Raw genomic sequence first — 15,425 nt, forward strand, 5'->3', positions numbered from 1 at the left:
AGCTCCCATTGGCTGCAGTTCCCGGCCAATGGGAGCTACAGAGCCGACGCACAGGCGGGGGCAGCATGTGGAGCCCCCCTGGCCACCCCTACCCCTCAGAGCCAGAGGGACATGTCGCCGCTTCTGGGAGCCGCATGGAGCCAGATAGGGAGCCTGCCAGCCCCACCACCTGGACTTTTAACGGCCCAGTCAGCTGTGCTGACCAGAGCTACTAGGGTCCCTTTTCAACTGGATGTTCTGGTAGAAAACCGGACACCTGGCAACCCTATAAGACAGCCGAGGGGCTAGCCATTTCATTATAGTAGTATGTACTGTAGTCTGAATCTTCTTCTGTTTGAATCATATAATCCACAACCTTAGTCAACCAAAGTAAATTAAAAGATGCCAAGTGACTTCATTGAGTTTTGGATCAAGTCCCTAATTAAGTGATCTGTCTTCCCCTGGAGGGCAGCTGTCTCCTAATTAAAGGAACAAACAAATTACACATTCTGCATCTAAAGAGGTGAATCAAGTCCATGTGGTGTACATTTAACCTTGTCCCATCGCATTAAATAGCGAGTCTGGGCTGTGTGCAGAAAAGGGTTAAACCCCAGACTAGATCCTGTTATATGCACAGCTGTTTATTAGCATGTGTTACACAAATAGAGAGTGGTGTGATCCAGAATGTGAAGTCTTTCCTCTTCAATAACTGAGGCCTGGTCTACACTGGCAAGTTTCTGCGCAGTAAAGCAGTTTTCTGCGTTGTAACTCCCGAGGTGTACACACCACCAAGCCACTTAGTGCACAGAAACTGCGCAGTTGCAGAGCTGTAAAAAACCCCACCCTGACGAGAGATGTACAGCTTTCTGCACCAGGGCTACAGCGCCACGGTGCCAGTGTAGACACCCTGGTCGATTACAGCGCTGTGACTGGCCTCCGAGAGCTGTCCCACAATGCCTGTTCTCACCTCTCTGGTCATTGGTTTGAACTTTACTGCCCTGTCCTCAGGTGACCAACCGTGAGTCCCACCCCTTAAATTCCTTGGGAATTTTGAACGTCCCCTTCCTGTTTGCTCGGTGATGCATGCAGTGGTCTCAGCGTATCTTTCCAGGTGACCATGCCTGCTCCACGCACCAGGCAATCCCCCGCTTGGAGCAATGCTGAGCTACTGGACCTCATCAGCATTTGGGGAAAGGAGGCTGTCCAGTCCCAGCTGCACTCCAGCATTAGGAATTATGATACCTATGGACATGATGCATGACAGAAAGGGCCAAGACCTGGTCACACTGCAGTGCAGGGTCAAAGTGAAGGAGGCGTGGGAGGCAAACCGCCACTCTGGTGCTGCGCCCATGAGCTCCCAGTTCTATAAAGAGCTGGACACGATACTCAGTGGCAACCCCACCTCCACTGCGAAGGCCACTGTGGATTCTTTGGTGCCTCATGTGCCAGTTGAGAGTGGACTGAGCCAGGAGGAGGATGTGATGGGTTGGATCAAAGAAACCCCCTTGGGGCTGCCAATGGATGTGCCAAGACTACTTCTGCCCCTGCTTTCCCTGCCAGCTTCAGACTCCAGCACCCTGTCCTGATGAGCCAGACATGCCAGTCTGCTCCAACACAGACCCAGGGTCTGAACCATGTGCCCCAAAGCTGTAGACTTAACTGAAAGCAATGTAAGAAGTGTTCCTGTCTTTAACACTCAGATGCCCAACTCCCAATGGGGTCCAAACCCCAAATAACTCTGTTTTACCCTGTATAAACTTTATACAGGATAAACTCATAAATTGTTCACCCTCTATAACACTGTTAGAAAGATATGCACAGCTGTTTCCCCCCTTCCCCCAGGTATTATTACATACTCTGGGCTAATTAATAAGTAAAAAGTGATTTTATTAAATACAGAAAGTAGGATTTAAGTGGTTCCAAGTAATAGCAGACAGAACAAAGTGAATTACCAAGTAAAATAAAATAAAACACACAAGTCTAAGCCTAGTACAGTAGTAAAACTGAATATAGATAAAATCTCACCCTCAGAGATGTTTCAATAAGTTTCTTTCACAGACTGGATGCCTTCCTAGTCTGGGCACAATCCTTTCTCCTGGTACATCCCTTGTTCCAGCTCAGGTGGTATCTAGGGGATTTCTCATGATGGCCACCTCTTCTGTTCTGTTCCATGCACTTATATATCTTTTGCATAAGGCGGGAATCCTTTGTCCTTCTCTGGGTTCCCACCCCCTCCTTCTCAATGGAAAAACACCAGGTTAAAGATGGATTCCAGTTCAGGTGACATGATCACATGTCACTGTAAGATTTCATTACCCACTTGCCAGCACACACATATACATATACAGAAAGATTTACAAGTAAAACAGAGCCATCTGCAGTCAATTGTCCTGTTTAATGGACGTTATCAAGATTCCAAATCACCATTAATGGCCCACACTTTGCATAATTACAATAGGCCCTCAGAGTTATATTTCATATTTCTAGTTTCAGATACAAGAGTGATACATTTATAAAAATAGGATAACCACACTCAGTAGATTATATGCTTTGTAATGATACCTTACAAGAGACCTTTTGCATGAAGCATATTTTAGTTACATTATGTTTACACTCATCAGTATACTTTCATAAAATGATACAGAGTGCAACGTCACACAGGAAATCTTGGATGAGGATGTGAAGGGGGAAGGGGACCCAGAGGCAGAGGATGACTCAGAGGTCAGAGATGCATGTAGCCAGGTGCTCTTCTCTACCCCAGAGGAGGCTAGCCAGTCACAGCTGTCAGATCTTGGCGAAGCGCAAACAGGAGAGGAGGCCCCTGGTAAGTGGCTTTGATTTGGGGAATCGTTGAAGTGATTTGTTGGGGGCAGAAGGGTTGAAGAAAGCAGGCTTGTCTCCCACCACATGCCTAGCCTGAGTGGTGGAACAGGGTGTTGATTGACTCCCTCACTTCAAGGGAATCTCCGTCAGAGATCTCCATGAAACTCTTATGGAGATACTGGGCAATCCGCTGCCGCAGGTTCTTTGGTAGAGCTGCTTTGTTTCTTGCCCCATTGAGGGTAACTTTCCCACGCCACTCTGCCATCACGGGGGGGGGGGGGGGGGGGAGAGAGACCATTGCTGCACACAGGCGAGCCACATAGGGGTCAGGGCAGAAGCCGCACTCTTGGAGAAGACCCTCCCTTGATTCCCTGCTCACCTTCAGCAGCGAGATATCTTCCAAGATGAACACAGCCTGTGGAAAATGTGGGGACAGGAATGATTATAAGGCCCCCCCCTACAGTGCTGGCTCTCCCCAAGAGCCACGTGCCCAGTGTACAGTACAGTCCTGGAATACGGATTTTCCCTGCCCCTGAGGTTACTCACCATTTGGGGGGTCTTGTGGTTCATCTGTGCTTGCCTGGGGTCATCCAGTTAGTGACTGGTATGTGAAGAGTGAATGTGTTTTAAATCAGTGGTCTATGTGTTGCAAACAATACTGTTTCTGTAAAATGTTGCATTTTGGCTTCACAGATACGACCTTGGGAGCCCACCCTCCCTCTTTGTTATTGCCGGCTGAACGGCTGCGCAGAATTAGAAAGCGGCAACAAAAAGAATTAAAGAGGACTTTCTGCGTGATGTCATGATGCACTCCGCAGCCGAAAAACAAGAATTGAAGGATTGATGGGACAGCGAGAAGAGTGACCAAAAGGAGAACGTGGCGTGCCAGAACGAAGCCACACAGTGGCTCTTAAACATTATGGAATGCCAAGCAGACACGCTCCAGGCACTACTAGCACGCCCACCCTCCCCTGCAGCCGCTGACGCATGCGCCCCCCCAGACACCGCCAGCACACCCTTATCAACCTCCTGGCTCCAATCTGTACCCGCTGCAGACCACTCCTGCCCCGTCACAGTCCAGCCCTGCAGACTCCCAGTACCCACTGCACTCAACACCAGTCCCTCTGCAGTTTAACCCTGCTGAAGAACAGTACTCACTGCACTGTACTCCAAAGGACAAGGTTGGATATGATACCTGGACATACACAAATCTTTAACCATCCCAGGACCCCGCCTCCTCCTGGGACCCTCCCTTCCCCCATCCACCTCAGTGCTGATGTGCAAACAGAGCCCTGCAAAGCAACAGGCAATTTTCTTACACCTTCACAGTGCATCGTCTGCATCAATCACAATCACCGCCTAGCATTACAAGCACTGCACTCCTGAGCATAGCAACAAATATTAGTGGCTTTCAGCTTCAAATTGCTGCCTCAAGGCATCCCTGATCCTTATGGCCCTGCACTATGCCCCTCTAATAGCCTTGGTCTCTGACTGTTCAAATTCAGCCTCCAGGCACTGAGCCTCAGTGGTCCAGCCCAGAGTGAAGCTTTCACCCTTCCCTTCACAAATATTATGAAACATACAGCACATGGCTATAAGCATAGGAATATTGTCATTGGCCAGGTCCAGCCTCCCATATAGACAGTGCCAGCGGGCCTTTAAAATGCCAAAAGCACACTCCACAGTCATTCTGCACTTGTTCAGCCTGTCGTTGAACCGCTCCTTGCTGATGTCAAGGTGCCCCATGTATGGCTTCATAAGCCACGGCATTAAGGGGTAGGTGGGGTCTCCCAGGATCACAATGGGCATTTTGACTTCCCCTACGGTGATCTTCTGGTCCAAGAAGAAAGTCCCTGCTAGCAGCTTCCTGAACAGGCCAGTGTTCCAAAAGATGCGTGCGTCATGCACCTTTCCAGACCAGCCTGCGTTAATGTCTGTGAAATGTCCACGGTGATCCACAAGCACCTGGAGAACCACAGAGAAATACCCTTTCCAATTAATGTACTCAGTGGCTAGGTGGTCTGGTGCCAGAATTGGAATATGGGTGCCATCTATTGCCCCTTCACAGTTAGGGAAGCCTGTTTGTGCAAAGCCATCCACAATGTCACACACGTTGCCCAGAGTCACAGTCTTTCGGAGCAGGATGCGATTAATGGCCCTGCATACTTCCGTTAACATGAGTCCAACAGTCGACTTTCCCACTCCACACTGGTTAGTGACCGATCAGGAGCAGTCTGGAGTAGCCAGTTCCACAGTGCAATCGCCACGCACTTCTCCAGCGGCAGGGCAGCTCTCATTCTCGTGTCCTTGTGCCACAAGGCTGGGGCGAGCTCATCATACAGTCCCATGGCTTTCCTTCTCTGAAAATTCTGCAGCCACTGCTTATCATCCCAGACGTGCATGACAATGTGATCCCACCACTCAGTGCTTTCCCAAGCCCAAAAGCGGCATAACACTGTGGCCAGCACCTCCATGAATGCCACAAGCAATCTCGTGTCATAGTTACTATGCGTGGGGAGATCAATGTCGAACTCCTCTTGCCTTTGTAGTTTAAGGAATAACTCCACTGCCACTCGTGACGTGTTAAAGACAACGAGCAACATATTGGTCAACAGTGCGGGATCCATTCTTGCAGACCGAAGAGGCAGAGTGCGCAGTACACAAGGGTTGAAAGATGGTGCCAAATGCAGACAGAAGCACAGGGATTGCTGCCATGAGAAGCAATGCATCATGGGGCATTGGAACAGGACCCAGGATGCCCCGCGACCTCCTCCACCTTCCCACAACTCTTAGCGGCGGAAGAGGAAGAGATGCTCTGTGGGATAGCTGCCCAGAGTGCACCGCTCCGAATACCGTTGCAAGTGCCGCAAGTGTGAACACGCTATTGCACAGGCAGCTGACAGTGTGAACACACAACAGCAGTTTCCTTTCAGCGCTCTCCGAGCGGCGCTATAACTGCCGGCACTGTAACTCTGCCAGTGTAGACATACCCGGAGCAACAATAGGGAATAGGAGGTTTAGTAATTGCCCTAACACTCTGTGTAACACTGCTCATTTGCTAGTCTGTCCTCCCCTAAACTGAGCCTGTGGGGGTAAGAATGTAGCTGCTTAACCTAAAAATAGACCAACCTTGTATGATGATTGAACAGGACTGAGTACAGACAGTGTCTAACCCAAAGGAAAATCACCAAACTCCTTTCAATTTCCAGCCTAATATAGATTTTAGATACTGTAGTTTGAGGTTTCTCCATTTGCAAGGCAACAGAGACCTAATTTTGAACACACAAGTAATTGTTAGAGGTGGTTATTTCTTACTTGAAATCTTTGAAGTGTCAATTTTGAAGGATACTAAAGCAGGGGTATAACTTCAAGCCATGTTTCCATGAGACTGCTCCCATGTTTAACATTACACACCTGCTTATGTACCTTCCTAGATCTGGGCCTCAGTTTCCTTAATCACCTAAGGCCAGAGTGATACCCTTCCTCACACTAGTCCTGTACTCCACAAGTAGCCCCACTAACTTCAAGGGAACTATTCACTGTGTAAGATTCTATTCAGTGCAAGTGCATCACAGCCTGGCCCTTAACTATATAAATCATATGTATCTATTAGCTGTATTTACACACAACTGTCTGTGCCAGACATCACTTACCTTTGGACCCGATTGACGTAATGTTTATGTTGGTAATGAGAAATGCCATTGGCTGTTTTGCAAAGGCAACGTACTCCCCTGGTTCTGTGTATTGAACTTCTGCTTTTGTTCTTTCCTTTGGTTGTCTTTTAAGTAAAGTCAATAACAGCCACCTATGGGACTGCTAATGTGACTGATTTACAGAGATGTTGAGCACCACAGCACCCACTGACTTCAACGAATGTTGAAGGTGGTCAATGCCTCTGAAAATCAAGCCCTATGGCCATAACGCTGCCAAAAGCACTGAGGGAGGCATATTTGATAACTGCACTTAACAGCCTGATACCAAAACTTTCAGATTGTCTTCTGTACCAAACATGGTGTTAATTTTTGCTTTATATAAAGGATTCAGAGTATGAAGTTGGAAAAAGCAAAACGAAAACAAAGAGCTTTTCACCCGATCCAGGCCCCTTTTCCAAAAATATTTGATTTTTCACGTATAGGGTATCTTGCTGGTGTTAATCCAATTTTGGAGCATCCAAAGATAGACAATTGCTTCTGTGAAGAAAAGTCACTATTTCTGCCCCAGGTCTGAAAGTGACACAGTGGATCTTACCAGAGTATTTTTTCCAACCCTAATCTTCTATGATTCTGTGATTCTGCCCTTACAATAGAGATGGAGGCCTCAATTTTCCTGCAGTAAGTGGTAATTAATGTCCATTTCTCTGTGATTTTTCACCAGTGGAAGAGGAAAACTATGATTCAGTAGGTGGCATAAGTTATGTTTGTGCACTGTACTTGGTTATTTCCATATGTTCCCATCCCAAGACAAACAGCACTCCTTTATCCTATTTAATCAGTAACTAATTATTGAATCTTCTGATGGATATTGACTGGTAATTTATGTAATGTAGCTCTCCTGGAACTCTGTGGAAAACAAATTCAACAGAAACCCTACAGACTTGCCAAGTCTCACTCAAGGCTAGATTGTAAATGTGACCTACATTGCCATTCAGCAAAGTATGGGGACATAAGCCTCCCTGTCTCCACACACCCACACCCACTTTCCTCTGTACAACCATGCAGGATCTACCTGGATCCTGAGTCTGGGTAAGGGGGCGGGGGGGAAGCAGGGGCTGTCTGAAACTCTTTTTCTCCCCTCCACTAACAAGTGAGTGGTGAGGGGGCCTTGGCAAAGCCATGACTCCCCCGCACCATTCCGAACATCCCCAGCCAAGAGAACTGGCTGGACAGGAGCTGGCAAGTGTGTTGTGTCTGGCAATGGCCTGACAAGTACACTCCCTGTGCCTCTCACTCTGTGTGAAACCGGAGATCTGGAGGAAATGTGATTCAGAGCAGTGTCTTTGAGTTACAGTGACTTCCTGGGGTGGTGCAGCTCCGTGCTTCCCCTTCCACAGGACTCAAAGTAAACTCACCATCTCACTCTGTCTTAGAGGAGACTCTTTCATTCAGGACTCATTTTAAGACATTTTCATAGTATCTCCTAATCATGAAAAATTTGCTGTGTATTTCAGTGAAGCATCTTGTTGTTGCACGTCAGCTATTCCCGGCTGCCAGAATGGCCTCCTGCAGCTGTGAGCAGCCAGGTATAAATGAGAGCCCCCTTTGGCCTATTCTAACTTACATCAGGAGTTGACCTGGCCCCTGGCTGGTTCCAGAATTGGGGAGCTACAAAGGTGGCATACAGCCACCATTACTCCGCCATACCAAGTCAGCCCCCAGCTCGGCACAGCCAGGCCCAAGAATCAGGGACTGTATTTACTGGGGGAGGGAGGAGGACTTAGATAAAATAAAATAAATATACATAGACTGAGGTGCACTGGTAGAGCGGTGTGGTGACAAGAGACTGGAATAGAAGGTGTCCTGAAGCTGAGCCTTTAGGAACATAGACCAAATTGTGTGTGGACAAAGCTGGCATAGTGCATTACTCAAAATGCACTATGTCTGGCTGTTACCAGCCCTCTCACTCCCTCATTTTTATAAGACCTAGATTTAAGTTTTTTCCCCAAAACAAGACAATGCTAAATGTTTAAAACACATAAGAAACAAATAGCTGAGTGCGTTACCAGCAATGTTTCTGTGTTGTTTGCTTTTATGATCATTCACAATTTCAGTTTATAATCATGCAATCATAGAAACGTAGGGCTGGAAGAGACCTCGAGAAGTCATCAAGTCCAGCCCCCTGCGCTGAGGCAGCACCAATTAAAAGTAGACCATCTCTGACAGGTGTTTGTCTAACCTGTTCTTAAAAACCTCCAATGATGGGGATTCCGCAATCTCCCTTGGTAACCTATTCCAGTGCTTAACTATCCTTAGGCCTTGGCTACACTTGTGAGTTGCAGCGCTGTAAAGCCGCCCCCAGCGCTGTAACTCACTCCCCGTCCACACTGGCAAGGCATTTGCAGCGCTGTATCTCCGTGGCTGCAGCATTGCATGTACTCCACCTCCCCGAGAGGAATACCGTGTATTGCGCCGCCGCTGCAGCGCTGCGGCACCAGTGTGGCCACCCAATGCGCTATGACTGGCCTCCAGAAGTATTCGGCAGTATCCCACAATGCCAGTTCTAGCCACTCTGGTCATCAGTTCAAACTCTACTGCCCTGGCCTCAGGTAACCAACCATGTGACCCTCCCTTAAAATTCCCCGGGAATTTTAAAAATCCCCTTCCTGTTTGCTCAGCCAGGCGTGGCGTGGAGTGCTATCAGTGAATCTTTCCAGGTGACCATGCCTCCACGTGCCAAGCAAGCCCCAGCATGCAGCAATGGCGAGTTGCTGGACCTCATCAGTGTTTGGGGGGAGGAAGCTGTCCAGTCCCAGCTGCGCTCCAGCCGTAGGAATTACGATACCTTCAGGAAGGTATCAAAGGACATGATGGAAAGGGGCCATGACCGGGATGCCCTGCAGTGCAGGATTAAAGTGAAGGCGCTGCGGAGTGCCTACCGCAAAGCCCGCGACGCAAATGGCCGCTCGGGTGCTCCCCCCATGACCTGCCGATTCTACAAAGAGCTGGATGCGATACTTGGGGTTAACCCCACCTCCACTCCGAGCACCACCATGGATACTTCAGAGCCGGGGTGGGAAGAGGAGGAGGAAAATGGGAGTGAGGGTGGTGAGGCGGATGGAGACACCCCGGAATCCCTGGAGCCAAGCAGCCAGGAGCTCTTCTTGAGCCAGGAGGAAGGTAGCCAGTCGCAGCATCCGGTACTTGGTGGAGGACAAACAGAAGAGCAGGTTCCCGGTAAGCGGGTTTTTTTTCGGGAAGGAATTTTTTCGGTGCGGGCTCTTTGGGAGAGGAGGGTTAGGCATGCATGCCTAGATGTGGAATAGTGCATTGATGTGGTTTATCACATCGCGGTAATCGGCCTCGGTAATCTCTTCGAATGTCTCATCCAGAACGCGTGCAATGCGCTTGCGCAGATTTATTGGAAGAGCCACCGTGGTCCTTGTCCCAACCAGGCTAACGTGTCCACGCCACTGTGCCGCGAGGGGCGGGGGGACCATTGCTGCACACAGGCAAGCTGCATATGGGCCAGGGCGGAAGCCGCATTGCAGTAGAAGACCCTCCCTTGCTTCCCAGGTCACCCTCAGCAGCGAGATATCGTCCTGTGGAAAATGTTGGGACAGTGTTCAGTGTAGGTGCCCCCTGCAGCTGTCGGCTCTCCCCAAGGCACAGAAACCCAGAGGACAGCACAGCCCTGAAACAATCAGTCCCCCTTACTCACCATTTTGAGGCTCCCGTGGGTTATGTGTGCTCTGTTTGGGACGGGAAAATTATGCTATTGTGTAGACCCTGTGTGTGCCTTCCTTCAGTGCGGCGGAAATCATTACTCTGTCTGCTATAAACAATGCTGCCTCTGTTAAATGTTGCATTTTGCCTATACAGCTGCAACAACCTTGAGACCTCAGCCGTCCCTCTTATCGCCTGCTCAGAGACTGCAAAGACTCAGGAAGAGACGGCGAAAAACCAAAGAAGACCTGCTGCAAGAAGTGATGCAGCAATCTATTAAAGAGAATGAAAAAGCACAGAACTGGAAGGAGACAGAAAGCAGGATCCGCCAGAAAAACGCAGCGCACCGGCAGCAAAGCACAGATCGGCTCATAAGCATCCTGGAGCACCAAGCAGACGCTATCCAGGAGCTCGTAGCCATGCAAAAGGAGCAATACCGCAAACGCCCCCCCCCACACACACAGCCCTTGTCCCAAAACTCTTTCCCTTGTGCCCCACTGTTACCTCCAACCCACTTTCCCCAACTTCCGTGTTCTTCACGCCACCAGCTGTCTCCAACACTAGTATCTTCACCACCCAGCCCTGAAAACCATGACCCTTACCCTCTGCACTCAACCCCCATCACCATGCAGTATAGCTATTCTGAAATGCAGCACTCACTGCACAGCACACCAGACAGGGCATACACGAATCTGTACCGTTCCCCACTCCACCCCCTTGCCCTTTCTGATACCCAAGCAGTTGTGTTTCTTTTCAATAAATAAATTTTCTTTTCAATAAATGGATTTTTTGGCTTTGAAAACATTCTTTATTAATGCATAAAGTAAAAGATTCCTTAGCCCAGGAAATAAACAGACTCTGCAAGTCTGCTTAGCAAACACTGCTTCCTAAAGATTGGAACTACTGCACTTCACTCCCGTGCAGGGCACCAGATATCACTGCTGGTTTTCAGCCTCAAATTGCTCCCTCAAGGCATCCCTAATCCTTGCAGCCCCACGCTGGGCCCCTGTAATAGCCCTGCTCTCTGGCTGTGCAAATTCAGCCTCCAGGTGTTCAACCTCAGAGGTCCATGCCTGAGTGAAGCTTTCACCCTTCTCTTCACAAATATTATGGAGGGTACAGTACGCGGCTATAACCGCGGGGGTGCTGTGTTCGGCCAAGTCCAGCTTCCCATACAGAGATCACCAGCGGCCCTTTAAACGGCCAAAGGCACACTCCACAGTCATTCGGCACCAGCTCAGCCTGTAGTTGAACCGTTCCTTGCTGCTGTCAAGGCTCCCTGTGTAGGGTTTCATGAGCCACAGCATTAACGGGTAAGTGGGGTCTCCAAGGATCACAATGGGCATTTCAACTTCCCCTACTGTGATCTTCTGGTCTGGGAAAAAAGTCCCGGCCTGCAGCTTCCTGAACAGCCAAGTGTTCCGAAAGATGCGTGCGTCATGCACCTTTAATGGCCAGCCCGTGTTAATGTCAATGAAACGCCCACAGTGATCCACAAGCACCTGGAGAACCATAGGGAAATACCCCTTCCGATTAACGTACTCGGATGCTAGGTGGGGTGGTGCCAGAATAGGAATGTACGTCCCATCTATTGCCCCTCCACAGTTAGGGAAACCCATTTGTGCAAAGCCATCCACTATGTCCTGCACGTTACCCAGAGTCACGGTTCTTCTGAGTAGGATGCGATTAATGGCCCTGCAAACTTGCATCAACACGATTCCAACGGTCGACTTTCCCACTCCAAACTGGTTTGCAACTGACCGGTAGCTTTCTGGAGTTGCCAGCTTCCAGATTGCAATAGCCACTCGCTTCTCCATTGGCAGGGCAGCTCTCAATTTCGTGTGCTTGCGCCGCAGGGTGGGGGCGAGCACCTCACACAGTCCCATGAAAGTGGCTTTTCTCATCCGAAAGTTCTGCAGCCACTGCTCGTCATCCCAGACTTCCATGACGATGTGATCCCACCACTCAGTGCTTCTTTCCTGAGCCCAAAAGCAGCGTTCCACGGTGCTGAGCATGTCCGTGAATGCCACAAGCAATTTCATGTCATACGCATTACGCGGCTCGATAGCATCGTTGGACTCCTCGCCCTCACTCTCACTGTCACTTTGGATCTTAAGGAATAGTTCGACAGCCAAACGTGACGTGCTGGCGAGACTCGTCAGCATACACCTCGGCAGTTCGGGCTTCATTTCCCGCAGACAGATCACGCTGCACAGAAACTGTTGAAAGATGGCGCCAAAGGTGGACGGAAACAAAGGGATTTCTGGGATGCGAAGCAATGCATCACGGGGTGTTGGGAGAGGACCCAGAATCCCCCGCACCCACACCCCCTTCCCACAACCCACGGCGCCAGAATGGGAAGAGGTGCTCTGTGGGATAGCTGCCCATAATGTACCGCTCCCAATGGCACTGCAATTGCCGCAAATGTGGCCACGACAATGCGCTGGCAGCTGTCAATGTGGACAGACTGCAGCCCTTTCCCTACTCAGCTGTACGAAGACAGGTTTAACTCACAACGCTGTACATCTGCAAGTGTAGCCAAGGCCTTATAGTCAGAAAGTTTTTCCTAATCTCTAACCATAATCTCCCTTGCTGCAGATAAAGCCCACTGCTTCTGTCCTATGGTCAGTGGACAAAGAGAACAATTGACACCCCTTAGCAGATTAGAGGACTGTTAGCAGATTCCTCCATCAGTCTTCTTTTCTCATGACTAAAGATAACAAGTTTTTTTAACCTTTCCTCAAAGTCAGGTTTTCTAAACATTTTAGTGTTTTTGTTGCTCTCCTCTCTGTAGTATTTGGGAATGGCTGCTTATGAGGTGTGGCTCCTTTAAGAAACCAGGTAGTGGAGCCAGGCGGAGGGAGCGGCGGGGTGACAATGGGGGTCATGTAGAAGAGGAACCCAGAGGGGATACCAATAAGACCCCAAAATAAAGTTTGTTCTTGTTTGCATTTAAACCTGTGTGGTCTTCAAGTTATTGCAATATCACACTCTGGACTCTCTCCAATTTGTCCACATCTTTTCATAAGTGTGGCACCCAGCAGGGGCGGCTCCAGGCACCAGCGCAGCAAGCCCGTGCCTGGGGTGGCAAGCCACGGGGGGCGCCGTGCCGGTCGCCGTGAGGGTGGCAGTCAGGCAGCCTTTGGCGGCATGCCTGTGGGAGGTCCGCCAGTCCCACGGCTTTGGAGGCAATTTGGCGGCGGGTACGCCGAAGGCGCGGGACCGGCAGATCACACGCAGAAACACCGCCGAATCCACGTGACCAGCGGACCGCTTGGAGGTGTGCCGCCGAAGGCCACCTGACTGCCGTTCTTGGAGCAGCAAAAAACATAGAGCCGCCCCTGGCACCCAGAATTGGACACACACCCCAGCTGACTCCTCACCAGTGCCCAGTGGAGCACAACAATTACCGCCCATGTCTTCCATACAACACTCCTGTTAATATACCCCAGAATAATGTTTTCCTTTTCCACAACTTCATCACATTGTTGACTCCTATTCAATTTGTGGTCCACTATAACCCCCAGATCCTTTTCAGCAGTACTAACACCTACACCAGGAGTGGGCAAACTTTTTGGCCGAAGGGCCACATCTGGGTATGCAAATTGTATGGTGGGCCATGAATGCTCAGAAAATTGGGTTGGGGTGTGGGAGGGAGTGAGGGTTCTGGCTGGGGATGCGGGCTCCAGGGTGAGGCCAGAAATGAGGAGTTCAGGGTGCAAGAGGGGCTCTAGGCTGGGACAGGAGGTTGGGGCGCAGGGGGGGTGGGGCTGGGGATGAAGGGTTTGGGGTGTAGGAGGGTGCTCTGGACTATGACTGAGAGGTTTGGAGGGCAGGAGGGGGATCAGGGCTGGGGCAGGGGGTTGGGGCATGGGGCGGTAGCTCAGGGGTGCAGGCTCTGGGAGGCGCTTACCTCAAGTGGCCAATGGGAGCTGCAGAGGCAGCACTTGGGGCAGGGGCAGCATGCAGAGCGGAGCCCCCTGGTTGCCCCTTTGCTTAGGAGCCAGAGGGAGGACATGCCGCTGCTTCTGGGAGCCGCATGGAGTGGCCCCCAACCCTGCTCCCCGGCTGGAGCACCAGAGCGGGGCAAGCCCCAACCTCCACTCCCCAGCAGGAGCTTGAGGGCCGGATTTAAACGGCTGGCAGGCCCACGGGCCATATTTTGCCCACCCCTGACCTAGACACTGAGTCCTCATGTTGTAGTTTTGCGTTTGATTTTTCCTTCCTAAATGTCATATTTTGCACTTGCCTTTATTGAATTTCATCTTGTTGAATTCAGACTCTCTCTCCAATTCACAGAACTCATTTTAAATTCTAATTGTGTCCTCCAAAGTGCTTCCAACCCGTCTCAGCTTGCTCTTTGTGATGGGGTCCCTGTGGTGCAACCTGGAATGCAGGACTGTTGAGCCCTCCAACCCCACCAGCCTGGGCTGCCTCTCACACTGTGAGGCTGATGTCAAGCTACAAGCCTCTGACAGGCACTGAACTTATCCTCTAGGGGCTTACAAATTGATTATTTAATCATTTGTTCCAGTATCGTCCCATGTATCAAATTTAGGCTGACTGGTCTATAATTCCCCAGGTCCTCTTTGTTCCCCTATTTAAAGAGAGGTACTATACTTGCCCTTCTCCAATCTTCTGGCACCTAACCTGTCCTCCATGAGTTCTTGAAGATAAATGCTAACGGTTCTGAGATTGCTTCAGGTAGCTCCTAATGTATCCTAGGATGAATTTTATCAGGCCCTGCTGACTTGAAGACATCCAATTTATCTACATATTCTATAACCTGTTCCTTCCCCCTTGTTTTTAATATTAATTGTGTTAAGTATCTGTCACCTTTAACCTTTTTAGTGACAACTGAAGCAAAATAGGCATTAAACACCTCAGCCTTCTTGATGTCATCAGTTATTATCTTTTTCCCTGCTAAGTAGAGGACCTACACTTTCCATCATCTTCCCCTTGCTCCTAATGTATTTAAAGAACTTCTTCTTATTACCTTTTATGTCTATTGTTAGGAGTAACTCATTTTATGCTGAGCCTTGCTGATTTTGTCTCTACGTGCATGTGCTACTCTTTTGAACTCCTCCTTAATAATTCATCCATCTTTCCACTTTTTGTAAGATTCCTTCTTGATTTTCAGGTCATTACAGTGCTCCTTATGGAGCCATATTGGCCTCTTCCTATCTTTCCTTTGCATCAGGGTAGTTTGCAATTGTGCCTTTGATATGGTCTCTTTAAGAAACT

The sequence above is a fragment of the Chrysemys picta genome, chromosome 1, assembly GCF_011386835.1.
Source record: "Chrysemys picta bellii isolate R12L10 chromosome 1, ASM1138683v2, whole genome shotgun sequence".
NCBI lineage: Eukaryota > Metazoa > Chordata > Testudines > Emydidae > Chrysemys > Chrysemys picta.